At 34.7% G+C, this 20,104-nt stretch overlaps 1 protein-coding gene across 3 annotated transcripts in view; it reads left to right on the top strand.

Annotated features, from left to right (window-relative positions):
• The window catches only part of LOC145266412 (uncharacterized), a 792,722-nt gene that overhangs the window by 412,578 nt on the left and 360,040 nt on the right, over positions 1–20,104 (top strand). For all 3 annotated transcript variants that reach the window (XM_080122078.1, XM_080122077.1, XM_080122076.1), the window contains exon 3: positions 10,348–10,433. The gene's annotated coding sequence lies outside the window, so the exon portion shown is untranslated. The remainder of the gene's footprint in view (positions 1–10,347; positions 10,434–20,104) is intronic.

The following is a 20,104-nucleotide window of genomic DNA, read 5'->3' as shown; positions in this document are numbered from 1 at the left end:
TTGTACCTTTTCTCCACGTTAAAAAACGACCCTGGTGTCTAACTCTGTCCAGTGGGGAGGCATTGTAAATAGGTACACCATATTATCAAATAACAAGCATGACACGCTTTTAACGTGTACACTTTTACAACTGCACTGAATTTGAGGTAAATAGATGTAAGCATAAGAAAAATTTCCTCCCTTTCTCATTCTATCGAATTAACATTATTTTTTTTTTTTACTTATCGAATTGACATTATTATTTCTTACTTTAATTTGTCAAAGAAAATTATTACTTCATTTTTCAGTTTTCATGTTTAGGAATCGTACAGTAAATTGTGACGATGTGCAAACCGAAAATAAATCATTCTTCATCAGTCATACTCTTGTTCCTCATTTTTGAACACTTGCTATCATTACATATATATTTTTGATTTTTCTGGTTTAGATAATGTATATTTTATTGAGATAAATTACTAATTAGACATTAGACATAAGTAATTTAAATACGTAAAAAATTAACTAAATATTAACAACCTTCAACCATTATGGCAATCAGTTTCTGCTGGAAGTATTTTGATGTCAATCCCAAGAATAAGAATACAGCTACTGGCAAGTTCTGTACAATACTAAAGGGTGACAAATCAGCAAAAAACTTTTACAATGAGTAATATGTTAAACCATCTTAGAAATGTTCATTCAAAAGAAACAAAAGTTGCAGATAAGAAAAGGAAGCACAATGAATATTCAGGGACAGACATTTTAGGAACAAGTGGTAGCAACTATGAGTTTCAAGCAAAACACCAAACTTCTATAGAGTCAGTATTGGCTAAAAAAAAGAAAAAAAAAAGATTGGGATACTAATGACCATTATCTGATAAGTGAAATGATTGCTGTTGATATTCAACCATATTCTGTAATATCTGACATTGGATTTAATAGACTTGTTGCAAAACTTTGTTTAAATTACAGCATTTCATAAAAAAAAAAAGTACTTCACTGCAAAATAATTTTTGATACATTTATAAAAGTAAAAAAAAATTTGCTGAAATTAGCATTTTATGAACTACAGACATTTGGACAGCTACAACAGATAATGCCCCTTTTCTGAGTTTGACAGGTCATTGGTTTTTAAATGACTTTGAACAGTGCAGAGCTGTGTTTAGAGTTGTTCCATTCCCTAGTTCCCAGAATAAGTCAAGAATTGCACAATGTTTGTATGGGTATAAAATCTTCAAAGTTTTCTTAGTCTTGAGGGATTAAGGAACAAATATGGTTGCTTATGTCAGGGATTGTGGTTTAGAATCACTATCATGCTTCATACATGCATTGCAACTCTCAATAAGTGATTCATTATTTTTCCAAGAGACTGTTAAGACAATCATTGCAACTAACAGAAATATAGTCTCTCAATTGAATTGCTCTCCATTAGTAATTAGCAAATTAACTGGAATACAAAATCAGCTTAATTTGGAAAAATAAATTCATTGAAGACATGACCACACGGTGGAATTCAACATATATGCTAAAAAGAAATTTAGAACAACGGAAATCAGCTCTTGTAATGTATACTATTGATAATAAGATTCCTACCATGACAACTTACCTATGGAGACTTATTCAAAAAATTGTTCAGTTACTGAGTCCATTTAAAGAAATCACCAAAGAAGCAAGTAGCAGAACTTCAACCATATCAATGATAATACCAACAATTTTAGCTTTGAGGTTATTTCTTTCAAAAACTGTCCAATTCTGATATTTATGACTTTAGTGGAATCCTTACAACTGTTGAAAAATTCAATGAATCAATTGAAACAAGATTTTCATCTTATCTAAATGGTAAAAACTTGTGTGTGTCTACTTTCGTAGATCCAAGATTCAAATATAAATTTCGAAAGAATGACATGGAAAACACTAAGAATTGGATTCTACATCTTCTATTGATGATAATGAAGCAGACTCAGCAGGATACACTTCTTCAAGCTCTGTGGAGGGCCAAAAGATCAAAGTAAAGGTAAAACTGTATCTTTTTCAAACCTGTTTGATAAATTAGCTTCAAATAAGCCTACGGTAACAAATGACAACTAAGAGCAGGCAGAAGCTGAGTTAAACCTGGAGAGTGCAATTACGACAGAAATACAAGAATCACAATCTAAACTCAAAAGAACTAAATCCCTTATGGTTAAATGCACAAAAGAACTTGATCATTATGTTGCTTTACCAATATTCGCAAGAGGTGATGATCCATTTCAATGGTGGAGGAAGACACAGGATACCTTACCACTTCTGAGTAAACTGGCTTCAAAATATTTAAGCATATCACCTTCATCCATAGAGAGTACGGGTGGTAATGTGTATGAACCTATGAGGAACAGGCTGTGTTCTGAGAATGGAGAAACTCTGTTTCTACATTACAACTTAAAAGTATTCAATTTTAAATACCGAGGAGACTATGAGAGCAGAGGAGGCAGGCAGCAAGAATAAAAGAGGAAGTAGAGCAACAGCAGGTGCAGAACTTCAGCTTATAGTTATTTACTGAAAGAATTACAATTTGTAGTTGGTTTGTAATTGCTTTTTTTCTTATCTAATTGTTTAATTGTATTCATTTAAGAATTAGAAATTGTACTTCGTATTTTGTAATTGTACCTATTTACTATGCCTCCCCACGGGACAGAGTTAGACACCAGGGTCGTTTTTTTAACGTGGAGAAAAGGTACAAAAATAAAAATTGTCTCAGTCGTGAAGGATTTCTCCTCCACCGAAAGAGAACAAGAAATGGAAGTGCAGCATCTGAAGAACAGATACTACACTTTGATCTTGTCCCGAAGGGCCAAGAAGTAATTGTAGTTAAAAGCAAAAAAGCCATAATAGTGGCTAGACACTTAAATGTTAAATTAGCAGTTTTTTTTTTGTTTTTTTTTCACAGAGATCACCACTTATCAAGGCCCGGAAGCCACTCAGGGATAAGGGTTATTGCAAGTACATTACGTTAGGAGATTTGATGAAGTGTTTACTTAAGGGGGCGGTTCATTAGGAATTTGTTAACATTAGACTTGAAGACATCCAAGTTGTAGTCCGGAGGGAAGCAGGCAGACGGAACAGAGTTCCACAGGCGTGCAGTTCTAAGAAAGAAGCTTTGTTCATGAAATCCGCGTTTTGATTTAGGCACAGATATAGAGTGGGGGAAATTTTTCACAGTGGATTCAGCTAGACGGGTGTTTCTCGTGAAAGATTGGCGAGGGGGGACCAGGGATTGGAGTTCAGACGAGCACCTGCCATGAAAATAACGATAAAACAAGGATAGGCTCGCAACGTCTCTTCTGTGGGAGAGGGTAGAGAAAAGGGCATCCCCCACTAAGCCACGAAGTCTATTTTGTACTCTGTCAAGGCATTATAGGCTGTTTTTGGCAGCTCCTGCCCAGATATGGCAACAGTATTCCAACCAGTTACTGTGTTAATGTGTCAAAGCTATCTGATTAGTCATTGGCAGTGATGAAATGACGTAAATTCAATAGGATAGGGAAAAGTAAATAATCGTCCTATTAATCTGCAAAGTGGCCAATTGGGTCGATTACCTGACGATTAATCGGTACACCCATTGACCCAATTGGCCACTTTGCAGATTAATCGATTCTAGCTGATGGCACCAAAGTCATATATTTAGTTTTGATTTCACTACTATATATTAAGTTTAATATAATAGTTAATAGAGAATTGTCTTTATAAAAATAAATACATAATCTGCATGAATGAAAATATATTTAAGCGTATTTTGCGACTGGGTGGTCTGCTAGTAATACACAATTTTGAAGAGCTACACAATTTTGAAGAGCTACACAAATGCAAACGTGTTTCTATCTTAGATTTCTTGACAAACTGACGAACACTTGGGAAGATGCTGAAACTCTTCCAAGAAACGCCTTCTTGACCTTTTGGTCCAGAGCAAAGTCTCGTATCTATTCTGATACTATGCTTCACTTTTTCTGTATTCAGTCAGTGAAGAAGAAATTCTTCTAGTCGGAGACGATTCCGATAGTATAGATAAAAATAATAGCGACAAAAAGTAAAGTGCACTGGGGGAAATTGAAGTGCCAGGACCGATTAAAATGACGCAGCATGGGGAGATAAAAGGAGAAATAGGTTCAAATTTCCCCAAAGACATTTGACGTTTTCATGCGCTCTTTATATTCTGTTCCTATGTAATAGAGCGTGGACATACATATGGCAGCTATATGCAAATGACCAAGCTGTGTGTGAGATAACGTCATGACAAGGGAAACAATAATTTTATAAAAAGAACGTGTGTATAGTTTGATGATCACGTTAGAAATGTCACAGCCGTAATGAGAAGTCATGCATGGTGGGAGGAGGAGGAACAAAGGTCTTTTATTGATCTCTCAACAAAGGAGGGATTGGACCTAGTAATTCACTTCCATTTGTCCGTTGGCACTTTTCTCAATAATCACCCTTTGAATTTTTTTGGAAATTTTACACAAACATTAGTCACGGTGGAAGTAAATTTATGCCAGAACGGATTTTCCAGGATAGCTCTAGTTGCCCCCCACTAGGGGTCATTATAAGGGTAAAATTGCCCCCAAATCGTTCATCCGTTTGCACTTTTCTCAATAACCACGCCTTATTTTTTTTGGGGGGGGGGGTTGCGCAAGCCTTAGTCATGTATTAAGTTTGTAATAAATTTTTCACTCGTCGAAGGGAACCTTGCATGCTCGGTTTGTTAAAACCTGAAACAGCAGGTTGAAGTTCTTTCCCCTTCCTTATGTTCCATCGCGACGGAATCTACATGTTGCGGCTCGACATGCTAACATGTGTGTTAATGTGTTTAACATTACACCATAGTTAACTGTTGATTCAGTATTGAAACTAGTGCTGAGAAGAGGTGGGAAAACTTGTTCTAGATTATACATAACGCATTAATAATTATAAAAGATCAGATTTTTTAATATAGTTATATGGTTTATAATTAGACTTGGCTTATGTTGAGGAGAAATGGAGATAGTATAGGATATGTGAGCCATCCATAACTCTAAAAGTCGATTGTTTGTAAGGAATGCTCTTGTATTATTAACAGTTTTAATTTTTTTTCTCCCCCCCCCTCTCTCTCTCTCTCTCTCTCTCTCTCTCTCTCTCTCTCTCTCTCTCTCTCTCTCTCTCTCTCTCTCTCTCTCTCTCTCCATGAAGAATATATGTGACGCAGAAACCAGAATTGCTCCATAAAAAATTAAACCTATCGTTAGCAACCTTGCACATGTTTTCTTCGTGTCAACACGGGAAGAATCTTTTGCTCTGTGGCCACAAAATTATAAAGTCGGGAACCGATACAGAACAACTGTCCACTGAGAACTCGTCATCTCCAAGGCTTGTATAGAAAACAACTAACCATCGAAGCTGTTCTGAAACTAAACATGGCTTCCAACTCAAGATAAAGTATAGTCATTACTCTCACCCCCTCTCTCTCCTTCTCTCTCTTTCTCTCCACACTAAGCTGAAAGTGGAGTGCGGCTATTACTCTGCTCCCTTCTCTTTCTTTACTTACCATCTCACACTAATTTAAAATGGGGTGTATCAAATGCCCCCCTTCTCTCTCTCTCTCTCTTTCTCTCATACACACACACTATCTCTGTTCCTTTGATCTGTCTTTTCCCCCAAGAATCGACCTTAAACGTTGCCTCTTCGCCAATGCTTCTTTCACCACTAATGCTGATTCTTGGTTGTTTCTGGTGATTATCTTGGCCTCTTTAGTGTTGGTCACTTGTACACATGATAAACTGATACCTTTAGATTTGACTGCTACGATAATGATCAGACATGAACCGCTCACAAAAACAAACACTTCCTATTATCAATCCCTTCAGGGACACACAACGGCTGGCCAGTCGGCATACTCTTCCTTCCATTGCCCAGCTTTTAGTATCCTTATATTGGTCCTAAGGGGACCCCTCACACACACTCACAATACTTACACACACACACACACACATACACGCAATTCTGGCCCCATTACAAAGTGTAAGAGTTAAAATTTGATTTTCAGGTTCCACCAGAATCGATACGGTACCAAATTGCTGTTTTTTTTTTTTGTTTGTTTTTGTTTTTTTTATTTATCTCCCTTCCACTACTGGGGGATTAGACACAAGGGTTAGGAAATTGAGATTGAAAAGCCAGCACCCCCAGGAGGAGCAATCTGGCTTGCAAAAAGTCCCTGAGCAGCCCTTTCTCAAAAAAGAGAAGGTAATGCTTGGGAAGGTGGACCTCTTAGAACTGCACAGGACCAGCATCATACCGCAATCAACAGGGGGAAAAGGTCATTACAAGAATGGTCTAGACTGATTGATTTTGGTGCAAAGGGATAACATTTTTGGCACAAGGTGAATTTAGGACGTTGAAAACCTACACAATTGAAAAAAAAATATCTCAAATCTACGATTTATCTTTTCTTTATACATGTACTTGATTAATAAGCACTCAATTTTGTTTAAATTAATTAAAATGACATTTAAATTCGAATAGACTAATCTTTCTTGAAATAGGAGTTTGGTCACATCTTTGAAAAGGTTTCGTTAATTTGAAACTATTAAAAAATTAAATGTTATGAAATATTTTATTAAATAATTAAGAAATTTTTTTTTTAATCTTTCGGTGTAATACACCCTTTCCAAGAAAGACTTTTCATAAAAAAACTAAGTCTTTTTTTTTTTTTTTTAAATGTATTGCACCGAAATTCTCAGAAAGTTTTTTTTTTTTTTTTTTTTTTAATGAATTGTAATAAAATATTTCATAACATTTTTTAAGATCAGTGCATTAAATTCAAATAAATCATTTCATTTTAATAACATAATCACCTTTAACTGAAGTCTTTTAATGGTAGGGACTTAAACAATAACAAAAAAAGAAATGTTTTCCATCTTAAATAATTAAAAATATAAATGGTCTTAAAATGGTCTGCCGAAAAAAAAAAAAAAAAGGGTAGACTATTTGAGACCATTTTTTTTATTCGTGTACATTTTCGGCTTTCAGAAAACGAAACGATTGGTACCGTGCTATTAACAGAGCTCCCAGAAATCTTAGCAGTTATCAAAGTTTTTTTTTTTTTTTTTTTTTAAACTCTGTATAGGATTAGATCTTATTTTTAGCAAAGTTTCAGAATTGGAAAGTATAAAGTCCAAATTTAGCTCGTAGGACTTACAAAATATATTTGACCCTGACTCCTTATTTTGAAGTCTTTCAATATTCATTGATTTTCTACAGTAGTCAACAAAATAAATAAATATACAACAAATAAATGTTACGAAAGGCAAGCTAAGTTACTCTTCTACCTACCTGAATAAGTTTTACTTTTGCTTTAATGTATTTTAAAGATTTTTTCGTTTTTTTTTTTTTTTTTTATTTTTTTTACTTAAAAATAAAAGTAATTTAAAGCCTGTCAAGTTAAAACGAAAAACAAAATACTGATCTTATTTGAGCTACATTAGTGATCTTATTTGAGTCGAACTTTAATAATCGCTCGAAAATCGAAAATTAAACAAAATACTGATAGAACATTACATTTGGCATTTATTGACTGTGTTTCTAACAGACAATTCTGTTAACAATTCTAGTATTAATTTTGGGAGCTTTAATCCTATTTTTGTATATTGGATGTACAATCTCACTGCGTATCGCTATAGCTAGGGATTTTTATCCTCGGCCTTGAAAATCAACAGAGCTTAGACCATTCCTGTAATGACCTGGTCCCTGCTGATTGTGTTGTATGTAATGCTAGTTCTGTGCAGTTCTAGGTGGTTCACCCTCCCAGGCTTTGCCTTCCCTCTTTGAGAAGGAGTAAGTTTATTGCTAATCATCTGAGGCGCCCATACCGGGGAATGCTGACAGGGCTGCCAGGCACTTTTTGCGGGTCAGAGTGCCCCTCCTAGGGGGCGTTGACTTCTCAATCCCACTTTCCGATCCTGGTGTCACATTTCTTGTAGTGGGGGGGGGGGAACTAAATATCTTTATCGCTATACACCACAACAGGTTACTATATGCATATGTATTTCAAATTGCAACTGCATAGTTTTTTTAGTTATTAGAACTTTGTTTTTCCAGATTTTGTATGACAGCCTAGAAAACTTTGAAAATAGAAATTCAAGATGGCTGCCAATGTGAAGATTTAATGTATGTTTCAAAACTGAAAAATCGTTAATTAAACAAAAATAGAATTAATAACTGTCACCAATCAGTTCAAATACTTAATTTCCGACGAATCTCTCTATTTTTTTTTTTTTGTTTTTTTTAACTTGGTGAAATTGTTTTTCGGTTCTTTTATTTTGAAATAGTTTGCACTACACTGAACCATTCGATCACGTTACAAACGCACCAAATATTTTCAAATATTGTACTTATTTCTTCCAATCAGTTATCTTGAGAAAGTTTTGAAATAAAGACAAATCGGTGATGAATATGTAAATAAGTTTGTTTTTTTATTTTCATTTCCATCACGATTATATATTATTGATCCACTCGTTCAACTTGTTCACTTCTGCAGAAAAGAAAAGTAACTAGAAAGAGAGAAAATCAAATTTAGAGTCAAAGTTTATCTCTATCTGACTTACTTTTGTATGAAAGATATCAGCATACAACTGCAAATGATATATAAAAGTGAACGCATGTGTGTGTCTGTGTATATTTCCCTACGCAATAACTCTGTCAATTTTTAGTCTACAGACTCGAAATTTGATATACAGGGTACTGAGATTTGGGAAAATCGATGTGATCGGTTTGGGGCCAGAAATTTGGCGATTAAGGGGTCAAATTTCAACGATTTGACCTTTGAGAACTCTACCAAACTCCTCCGACAATTTGGGGTATATGCACTTGAAATCTTATATATAGGTTCCTTGGTTCTAACTTAATAACTTGATTTGAGCCCAAAACAATAAATTTTAAGGGCTCATAATAGGGGTCAAAGTTTTTAAAAAATTGACCTCTGCGGTCTCTTCCAAATTACTCAGACAATTTCTAGTCTAAATATTTGAAATTTTACATGAAGGGTATTCAGAGATATGGCAAGCTTTTTCGTCAGTTTGGGTCGAAAATTTTTAGTTACCAATATATAAATGTATGTATGTCTGTTTGTATGTCTGCCTTAAACTTTCAATAGAAGCGACGGATTTTACCAATATCAGTATCGTTTTAAAGTTCCACCTTTCATACGACAAATATCGAAAAATTGGCTAAAAACATTAATATCTTCCCCTTCAACTAGGCACTTTTCTACATGGGGTGGGGGGTCACTTTTTTCACCGATATTTTTTAAAGTTATCCTCTCCTTTAGCTTGTCTAGCCTTAATTTAAAAAAATGGCGCTTCCGGTTTGGCGGTGGTCGTAACAGCATAAACGTAAGGTTTTACCCCATTCTTTTCCTTCTTTGTGGTACGGGTTCAAGCCTGCCTTCCTACTACCACTTTTTTTTTTTTTTTTTTGCTCAACATACACATCCAAACACCCGGGCAACGCCGAGCTAAACTGCTAGTATATATATATATATATATATTAGTAATGGAATGATTCCAATATTTTTCTTGATTCCATACTAAATTCCCAATTCCGATTATTTATAAATCTCTAAATATTTAACTATAGAGTTATTTGTTTCCTTAATTATTGTAACAACGCATGTTAAATGTGCACATATTTTACTAAACATAAAAATTCACCTGGAGTGAGGTGTGAACTATCGATTTTAGTTTTACTAGTAGTTTAAAATAAATAAATATTTATTATTTTATCATTGTTACCAGCAAGGGAAAAGTTTGCTTAAAACGAAATAATCAAAAAAAAAACAAAAAAAAACAGAAGACATTTAAAAGAATCATTTTGGCATCGGAAAATAGACACAAATTTTTCCAATTGTGATACCCTTATACGAAGCTATTTTTCTGATTAATCATCCCAACACTAACACACACACACACACACACACACGCACACACACACACACACACACATATATATATATATTCCTATAAATTTAGGGTTTTTGTGTTGATATTCATATTAAAAATCTTTGCAGAAGTTTAAATGTAATGTCGACAGACATCTCACTGCTGAACTCCCCAAAGTCTCATGTTAAACATGATCCGAAATAGTAGGTTCGCACGTTTCAAGTAGCAATATGCCTTTGTTTGGGGTGAAAAGTAGATTTAAAAAAAATAAATAAATAAAATAAAAAGTAAAAAGCTAAAGTATTCGGATCGGTAGAGAATTTAATTCTATTGCGTTTTCTATAAATTATTTTGTTTTGTTTTTAAATTCTCAACTGTTAATTGTTCTGTGATAAATGAATGTGTGTTTTCTCTTTGTATTTTCTAGCGTGAATACTGGACACATGACTCAAACAAAGGCAGCCTTATTGTTGTTAGATGAATTCGAAGTGACCAGTCTTAGAATATATACAGGTAAAAACATTGCATCAGTTTTGTTTTTCATATATTAATATTGCTACCAAGGCCCAAAGGCAACTCAAGGATAAGGGTTAACGAGATTCTCCATTAAATTGATGAATAGTATGTTGAAAGGATTGAAAACAATGAATGGAAAGAACAGGATGTGATTGCTGTTGACAAGTATTTGTTATTTGATTTAAAGATGACTGTTGTAATCAGCAATGAAGTAGTCCTGTAGTATTGTGTTCCATTGAGAACTTCTTGGAAAGAAACTCATATATATATATATATATATATATATATGAGAGAGAGAGAGAGAAAAAGGTTGTAGTTTGCTTGAAGCATTGCGTGTAATGTGTAAGAAGTTGAATTTTGAAGATGATGGCAGAAAACAGTGTCGGATAAAAGACAAAGTAAACACAGGGCTCTACATTGCGAGTGATTTTTCAAAATGGCGACTAGAAATAATGAGATGCTTATCTTTTGGTGATTGTATTTCTTTCACAATCTTCCAAAAGCTCACTACTGAGTGAAAAAATATATTTTCAACTTTTTTTTTATAAATAAAACGAAAAAAGTTAAATTATTTAAACAATAAAAGTTTAATAGAACAACTCTTTTTTTTTTTTTTTTTAATGAAGGCTGTTTAAAAAATATCTGAAGAAATTCGAATGTTTATACCTTCAAGTATCAACATAAAATTTGTTGTATATTTAGAATTACACTTATTTAAAAATATACAGAAAAATCTTTGTACATACTCGTCACAGAACGGAGATGTCATATTCTAAAAATCATGTGGGTTTGGCTAGTAACCTTTTTATTTGGCTAGTAAATGAAAATATTTAGTTGTCAAAGGTCAACTAAAGATAAATTTGTCCGTAGAACAATATTATTTCATTAAGTAAGCACCAAAAGAAAAACTTCAAAGGATGTTGAAGTTTGTTTAAAGCATTATATACATGGTATGTAGTTGGCAGGGAAGCGGTCCCAAAGTATTGTGTTCCACGTGAGAAATTCTTGGAACAAAAGTATCATATGTATGTGCGTGTGTGAATAGGAATGGCTTTTGTTTTGTCTTGAGAGACGATAGATACCCCCGATAAGAGTGCCTGGGTGTATAATTGTGAAGCAAGGGTTGTGCAATCCCAAACCTCACCTCTCCTGAGTCGGCATTGCCTGATTCCAATGGCAAGGAGAAGTCCAGGATGATTAGAAATAATACCAAGATAAGCGGAGAGCACATACAGCACTTGATATTTTCAAATGATCAACCATTTTAATATTAACCAAGCTCACCGATGCTTAACTTTGATGATTCAACAAGAACCAGTGAGTTAGCATGATTATACCATGTGCGTGAAAGAGATGAGGAGGATGTTTTAGTTTGCTTGAAACATTGTGCATAGTTTGTAAGAAGTTGAATTTTAAAGACGATGCCAATGAGATTTGATAGAAAATACTGTTGAATATGAGACAAGGCAAACAACAAGTAACGATATTAAAGAATTTAATAATTTTCAATGAAATATTTATTTACTAACAAAATCTGCCGAATCAGGGTGATATGTGTTATGTCAGATTCTTTACACTTTTGAGGTAAACCTCCTTTTCAAAAGAAAATTGCAACTCAATTCGAGTATGTTTTCCTGACTTCCAGGTGAAAACGCACTCTATTCGATCATGTTTTCTAGCAAATTGCATTGTTTGACGCTTTCAGAATTCAACTTGTAGATATTTATTTTTGTTTAATGAGTTACGCCTTATCAAGGTCAAAAAACTACTTGAGGATAAAGGGCTAATGAGATGTATATAGTGCGAGTTGAAGGATGAATATTATGAGGAGATTGAAAGTGATGAACAAAATTTGATTATTGAAGGAAACTGTTTATGACAGGTATTTGTTGGCTTTGTTTTTACAGACAACCGTGTTGTAGACTGCAAGGAATCAATCCCATCCAATCCAATCCGAATCTAAAGGCAGAATATTCTTAGAAAACTCTAATTTGTGAAAATTCTGTCCGATGGTAGTGGAGTTTTATTTATTCATAATCCTTCTATAGCTGAATAAATCAGAAAAAATAAATAAATAAATAAATGTGTAAACAAAAGCATTTGAAAAATAAATACAATGTTTACAATAAATCTAGGGGAAAAGTGTGCGGAGATCGGATGGAGAGAACCTGGGTATCTTGAACGGAAGTATAAATATCTTCTTTTTTTTTTTTTTTTATTAAATGCAAAGATTAAATCACTAGTGCGGTACATCCATTCCCCCCCTCACTATTTGGCTTGATTTTATTTCTCTTTCTTTCTATTGAGAAACATCAGCTGTTAATCTTTGGACATAAAAATTTACTGACCAGAAAAATGTGTATAAATTGTGTAGAAATCTCAAGTGGTTGCTTTCTCAGCATGTACCTTGCTTTTATGAGGCGGTTATCTTTTTCAAAAAGGTTAACCGAGTTCGCAGGTGTCCTCTTCATTTAACTAAATATCAGGGATGTGAGTTGTTCACCTTTTTAAAGGAATTCAGCTTTTTTATAATTTAAAAAAAAAAAAAAACAGAATTCCACTTCTTTTCTTATTTTAAAAAAAAAAAAAAAAAGTTAAATTACTAGTGTTTATTTTTTTCCCGCTATTTTGCTTGATTTTATTTCGTTTTTCCTCTCTACTACTTTCTTGGTCCTGGATCTGACCTTAAGCTGATTTGAAAACAGCAAATATACTCTATTAAAAAAATTTTCTTCCGAATCTTTGGATTCGGCATTAAATAACCCGAAAAGAATTGATATGCCGTAAAACAAAAACAACCAACCTACTTTGTTTCCTCCTTTCGTGTTTTTCTCACTTTTTCACGCTGTCACATTTTATCTTGTCTGCTTCAAACCCCCCCCCCAAGAATTTTTATGTGCATTAAGAATTTTTTGTAACTCAATTTATAACATTATATAATCAATTCTTAATGCTGCAATATTTTAAAGTTATAAATTTATTATATTTTTTACTAGAATATCTTGTCTTTTACTTTTCCAGTTTTAACAACTAGTCCTTTACTTGTCCATGTTTAAGCTTAACCATATTACTTTTCATGCTCACATTTTCTATTGTAATATATATATATATATATATATATATATATGTTAATTTCTTTCGTACAAAAGTCAGATAGAGATGAACTTTGGCTTTAAATTTTATTTTCAATGTCCCTCCCTTTCTCTCTCTCTCTCTCTCTCTCTCTCTCTCTCTCTCGTTGTCGTTCTTTTCTGGGGAAGGGGGCCAGTAGAACGAGTGGGTCAGGTGTGCAATGGTTTCATTTTATGAGTGGCATGACATTACTTATTCTATGCACAGTGCAAGTGTTGTGCATTGGGTGGGGGAGCAAACGATATCGGGTGGAGAGGGGGCACTTGTAAGTCATGTACATTCTCTTTATCCTAAAGGCCAGGATTTAAATATTGAACCCAAAACCCCACACCACCCAGTAATCACACAATCACCAATTCGGGTGGGCAGTATAGGTTAGGAGCACTGAAAAGAATCCGTGAGCCTATTACTATTCTGTGAGTTTCTTACAAATTGCCTTCTGCTGTAGCTTGCTTTTCTGTCAACGTACTGGCCTAGGTATTAAGCTCCTGCAATTGAACTTAAGCCCACCATCTGACATGGTGTGATTAAGGCATGTGGGGTCGTCACCCAAACGCCCCACTTCAATTTGAACTCCTGGAATTGTTAAATCTCTGACTTTGACTTTTTGAATAATATTAAAGGAGAATTCAGTTTTTTAAAATTGTAGACGTTCACTTTTTTGTATTTACAAAATAATGAATCTGAAGAAACGCTGTTCAATCTATTAAAATATTAGGTACTTGTTTATATTGGCGATCTTTTAAAACTACGCATTTCATGTGAAAACATTGTCGCAGACTTCAGGACAAGATCATAATGTAGTATCTGTTCTGATGCCACACTTCACTTTTTCTGTCTTTGGTCATCGGAGGATAAATCCTTCATGACTAAGACAATTTTTATTTTGTTCCTATCCAGAGTGTCCCTTTTTGGAGAGCTGAATTTTCCCTGCATTAAAAACCGAACTTGTGTCTAACTCTGCCCTCGTGGGGATACAAGTAAATAGGAACATCACCACATACTTATATGTCATGGCGAAATTAGTATAAATTCCAAACATTATGAAAAACGATCGAGTAGAAAAATAATTACAAGTAAAAATAGAATTTATTGAATTATTGAGTTTTATTGTACCATACTTTGGGATAATTGTGCCAAGTCCGGAGTAATTGTGCCAACTAGCTAAAAGTGCTCTTTTGGCAACTACGCATATAAAGAGCACTTTTTTTTTTTTTAGTTGGTGCAATTACTCCCAGATTTGGGGCAATTACCCCAAAGTACAGTATGTTTTTAATGTGGAAGAGTTGTGCGATCAATTCAGTATGACAAACTGACTTATCTCCCTTGACTTAAAGTAAGGACCTGACATTTTTGAACAGAGCATAATTGTGGATGATTTTTTTTGTTAAAAATATATCTAGTATATCTTCTACTGAGGATCATTTTTCAGAATTTTTGGAATTTACTCTAATTTATCCATGACACATAATTACGTAATAATGTTTTCACCTGAAATGTGTTGGTTTAAAAGATCTATGTAAACAAGCACTGAATATCATTTTCTATTGTGAAATGGATTTGTTTTGTTTGGATTATTCAGTTGGACTATTGTCCTCATCTTGGATGTTCTCCTCACAACGTTTCAACCAATGCATCACTTGACCTTCTTTAGGTGTTACGTTTCCGAATTTTAGAGATGAGGATTAATCATTTGTATTCTTTAGACTACTGTTCTCATCTTGAGTGTTATTTTCACAACGTTTCAGCTGATGTAACCTCAAATTCCAAAATTCAGACTATACTTGTTCGCAACTGATAAAATATTTGGTAAAATTCAATTGCAAGCTGCACTCTTCTGGATGGTTGAAGGTTTAAACCTCAGTGCGGGTGATGCTAAGTATATACTTGCGAATTAAGACTCCTACCCAGTTTGGTTGACAAAATGAGAGCATGCTACCCCATAGATTAAATAATTTTGCACAGATTCCCAAGTTCTACAGAATGATTCCAGAAATGAGTTTGACAAGATATACCTGAAGAAGGTCGGAGGTTACATCATGGTGTGAAGGTGATACGACATGCAACAATAATAATAATCTTTATTTATTATTATTTTTTAATGTGGAGAGTATACAAATAGAGACGTGAAGGAGGGGGGGGAATCTAGCTATAAGATACTCTTTTATCCAACTCCTTTAAAGTAAGTAACACTTGATTGAACTATTTAAAAAGAAAATGCTGACCTATTTTATAATACTTGTTTACCTTCTTTCTCTCTCTCTCTTTCTCTCTCTCTCTCTTTCTCTCTCTCTCTTTCTCTCTCTCTCTCTCTCTCTCAACCTTTGTAATCCAATCAGCCAAATTCTTCCAAGCTTTGAGACCTTCTGAAAAGGTTCAGAGCCATTAATCACCTCCCCCTCCCATACACACGCGTACGCGTACTTTCGTTTATCTTGAAGTCTTCCGCTTACCCTTGCCCATAAAAGGGAGCCTCGAGGATTGGGGAGATGGGAAGGGAGGATTCTCATAGGGTTCTGTAGATAGAAAGTCGGCTTTCTTGCTTGTTGCTCAGTAACGGCGCATTGATCTGTCCTGAACTTTGAACTCATTGTCAAAAACGTGTCTTTTTTACGACCTGCGTCCTGCACCTACCTTTCAAACGCTGCATACTTACTCCCCATCCTCTCCATTGCTTGAATTCTGTTTCCTCTGACACTCTGAGAAATGCTGAAGTTGTTAAAATGAAAAAGGTTTCATTACAGATACCTATGCTTAAAACCCGGTCACATCTAGTGCATTCACAAATTCACTGGTTATATTGAAGCAGTTAACTGCCAAATTTTGAAGACTACTATGTCTGATTTCCCGAGAGGTGACAAAGCAAATTAATGAACCGTAAGAATTTGTCAGATTTTTTTTCTTTTTTTTTTTCACAACGTAAATTATTCTACAAACGCAAATTACTTTTCATTTCTTTTGCAAATTAATTTTTATTTATTTATCTTTTTTTTTTTTATATATACTCTTTTTCTCTCCAAACGAGACATATTGCCACTTGAAACATAAGGGGCTACTATTTGGGATTGTGTCTAACAAGGGACTCTGGGGAGTTGAGCAGCAAGATGTGCGTTCACATAACAGTTAAACTTCTGCAGGTTAGTACAGTCATGAAAGCAGGAAACAGGGAGAGAATTCCAAAGTCTAACAGTTCAAGGGGTAAAATATTAGAGCAGAAGACTTTCCAGCATTTAGGGACCTCAACAGTGAAGAGGTGGGAATTTGCTGTTTGTCAAGTTGGTCAGAAGTATGTACATCAAGGGGTGGTGCAAGTGCTACGAGTTCATCAGAGCAAACTCCATTAAAGCACTTGTTAAACATGCACAAGGATACAACATTGCGGTGATGCCACAGAGGCTGGAGCTTGGCTGATAGTGCAGGACCTATTAGATTTGAGACTTTTTTTTTTTTTAACCATGTCTAAGAGGAACAGACTAGTGGTAGATGCACCAGCCCAGATGGAACAACAGTACTCCATGCTTGGGTGAATTGTAGCTTTATAAAGAAATAGAATGCAGTCGCATTTTATTAAACATTATTACAATCTGAACAAGTGTCAGGGTTTTAAGGAAGAGTATGTTTTGTTTCTCTCAAGTCCATTTCTGACGAACTGCAGACACTTGTGCCCCCACGAGGTAGACACCCTCGACAAACCCGACAGGCAGCTAAATCCCACCCCCACACAGTAGAGATCCCTAGATGTAAAAGATCTTTCTACTCCAGTAGTTTCTTCCCCAGAACCGCTAGACTCTGGAATTCCACTCCAGGTTCCTGCTTCCCTAACTGTACTGACATGCAAAAGTTCAAATGCAATGTGAACCGACATCTTGCTGCCCAAATCCTAACATAGTGCCCCAGTAGTTGCTGCCCCTGATAGTAGCCCCCCCTACACCAAAGTGGCAATGCGTCTTGTTTGGGGTGAAAATGTAATAATATATACACACACACACACACACACACACACACACACAGTGAATGTATTGAAATTCGAACAGTTCTTTGAATGTTAGTGTGTGACTATTGGTACTGCTGTTTCATTGATTGACCAAAACTCAATGGGAACCGATAAAATAATACACAGCAGTGCCAGAAGCATTCTGCTACTGCTGCTAAGATGTAAGATATGGAAATTAAAACTCTGCTTAGTCTCTCACTCTCCTCTCCTTTTCCCCTCTCCTCTTCCCCCTTCTCTCTTTCTCTTCTTCCCCACCACAAAGCCACTCACTGCTTTGTTAGCTTCCCACCTTTGAATATTTTTTTCTTTTGGCAGTCAAACTGCTGGCAGTGTTGTGGCTAACACTTAGTAACCCTCCAACCACTTCCCCTTCCCCCTTCTTGCCGTGCAGATGAGTGAAAACAGCAAATACTAGTTGGAATAGCCATCATATGAAGGGCTAATTGTAGAGACAACTTTAGTTATTTTAATACTTGACAAGGTTTGGTAAAATGCTGTGAAAATAGAATAGGATTGCTTTATGACTGGAAAATCTTTTCAGATTTTGCCTCACGGCCCTGTTTGGCTAGGATCAACGTGTAGTATTTATTTTCAATAAAACTTTTGAACAATTTAGGAAATTTTTAAGTGAGATGGCTCCTTGTGTAACGTGGCCATTATGCTTAAACTGTGATCATTACAGTTCAAACCTCTCACACCCTCATGCCGTATAGTACCATCGAAAAAGAACAAACAAAAAACATAAATAAATCCAACTCGGGGGGGGGGGGTTGTTGTTGTTGTTTTAGCAAAAGGCATTTATTACTGTGACTTTCAAACAATGACTGCGTCTTGTTTTTTTTTTCTAACTGTTCATTTTGTCTGCCATGAGATTAACAAAACCCTGCCGTCTCAACACCAGCTTAAAAGTTTCTCATCACCACCACAGGGCCACATGTCCATCTAACTCAGCAGCGTTTTCTTTCTCTCCAACCATGTAGTACATTTATCTCTGCTGTTCTTTTTCTTCTGACAGAAACGCACGCACGCATGCACACTTCCTAATTTGCATATGTGCTTTTTCGGCTGCTGCTGCTGCTAATATCTTCAAAAGCCAGCTATCCTACAGCTGCTGCTGATATTTTCTCACATGCTCATATGCGCTCTGTTACACTTGAGTAAATGTGGTATTATGAAAATAAAGCACCGTAAATTGTAACATTTTAATTTTTACAGGAACATTATGAAAAAGCCCCTCAAGTCCGTATTAATGAATTCAATATAACTCGAAGAAAAATTAATATCTTGAACTACCGATATTATCATTGAATGAGACATTGTTTATTTAATATTTTCACGCAAAAAAATAATTGCAAAAAATATTTCTACTTTTTTTTTAGATTACATGTTTTGCATAATTTTTATATGTAAGATTCTAATATTTTCCTTGCTTGCATAATGTGAAACTTTTGGCGTAAGATAATTTTTATATAATCTTGAAAAATAATTTTTTTTAATTTAAAAGCAGGAACATAGAAAAATAATGACATAAAAAAATGGTAAAATGGTTCAATGAATGTATGGATACATGGTGGGGAAAAGGCAAAAAAAAAAAAAAAAAAAAACAGCACCCCTTACCTTCTTTTAACTAACCTGACGTCATTTTCAGGCAACCTTTTGACTTTCTAACATTTTGGGCTTTTATAGAATCATCGCTTACACAACTTCCATTTTGCTTTGGTTGAGCGAATCGAGAATCTCTCGCTTTTGGGGGCTGATTAAACTATTTTTTTTTGTACAAACAAGTGTTTTTTCTTTTGTTTTTTTGTTTTTTAAATTCAATTCAATATCTTAGGACTTTACTTTACTAATTATCTTTGAAATGGAACCAGAAAATTAATATTTATCTTTCAAAGGATTTTTTCAATGAATTTTGAATCCACTGTGAAAAATTTCCCCCCACTCTTTATCTGTGCCTAAATCAAAACGTGGATTCCATGAACAAAACTTTTTTCTTAGAACTGCACGCCTGTGGAACTCTGTTCCGTCTGCCTGCTTCCCACCTGACTACAACTTGGATGTCTTCAAGTCCAACACAAACAAATTCCTGATGAATCGCCCCCTTAAGTAAACACTTCATCTAATCTCCACACTAACGTACTGTACTTGCAATAACCCTTATCCCTGAGTGGCTTCCGGGCCTTGATAAGTGGTGACCACCATGTAAAAAAAAAAAAATAAATAAAATTTATTTAACTTCAAAATTTAGCTGAATTTGTTAGCTCGCCATGAAAAATTTTTTTATTATAACTTTTTTTTTGCACGTGTACAAATATTTTGTTCCTTTTCGAAATTAATTTTAGTCTTTAATCTTTCAAATACAATAAAAAAGTAGTCGGAAACCTACAAAGATTATGATAAACCGGCTTTGAAAACTATGCCTCCCCCCCCCATTTTTATTCATCCATTTTTGCCCATATCTACAAATAATTAATATTTATAATAATCAAAATAAAAGCAGACCAGAGGATTAATTGGCCAAAATATGTTGGGAAAATAACAA

This window comes from Euprymna scolopes, chromosome 41 (genome assembly GCF_053919585.1).
Source record: "Euprymna scolopes isolate OS-2025 chromosome 41, ASM5391958v1, whole genome shotgun sequence".
Lineage (NCBI taxonomy): Eukaryota > Metazoa > Mollusca > Cephalopoda > Sepiida > Sepiolidae > Euprymna > Euprymna scolopes.
This window is presented reverse-complemented; position numbering and strand designations above follow the sequence as displayed.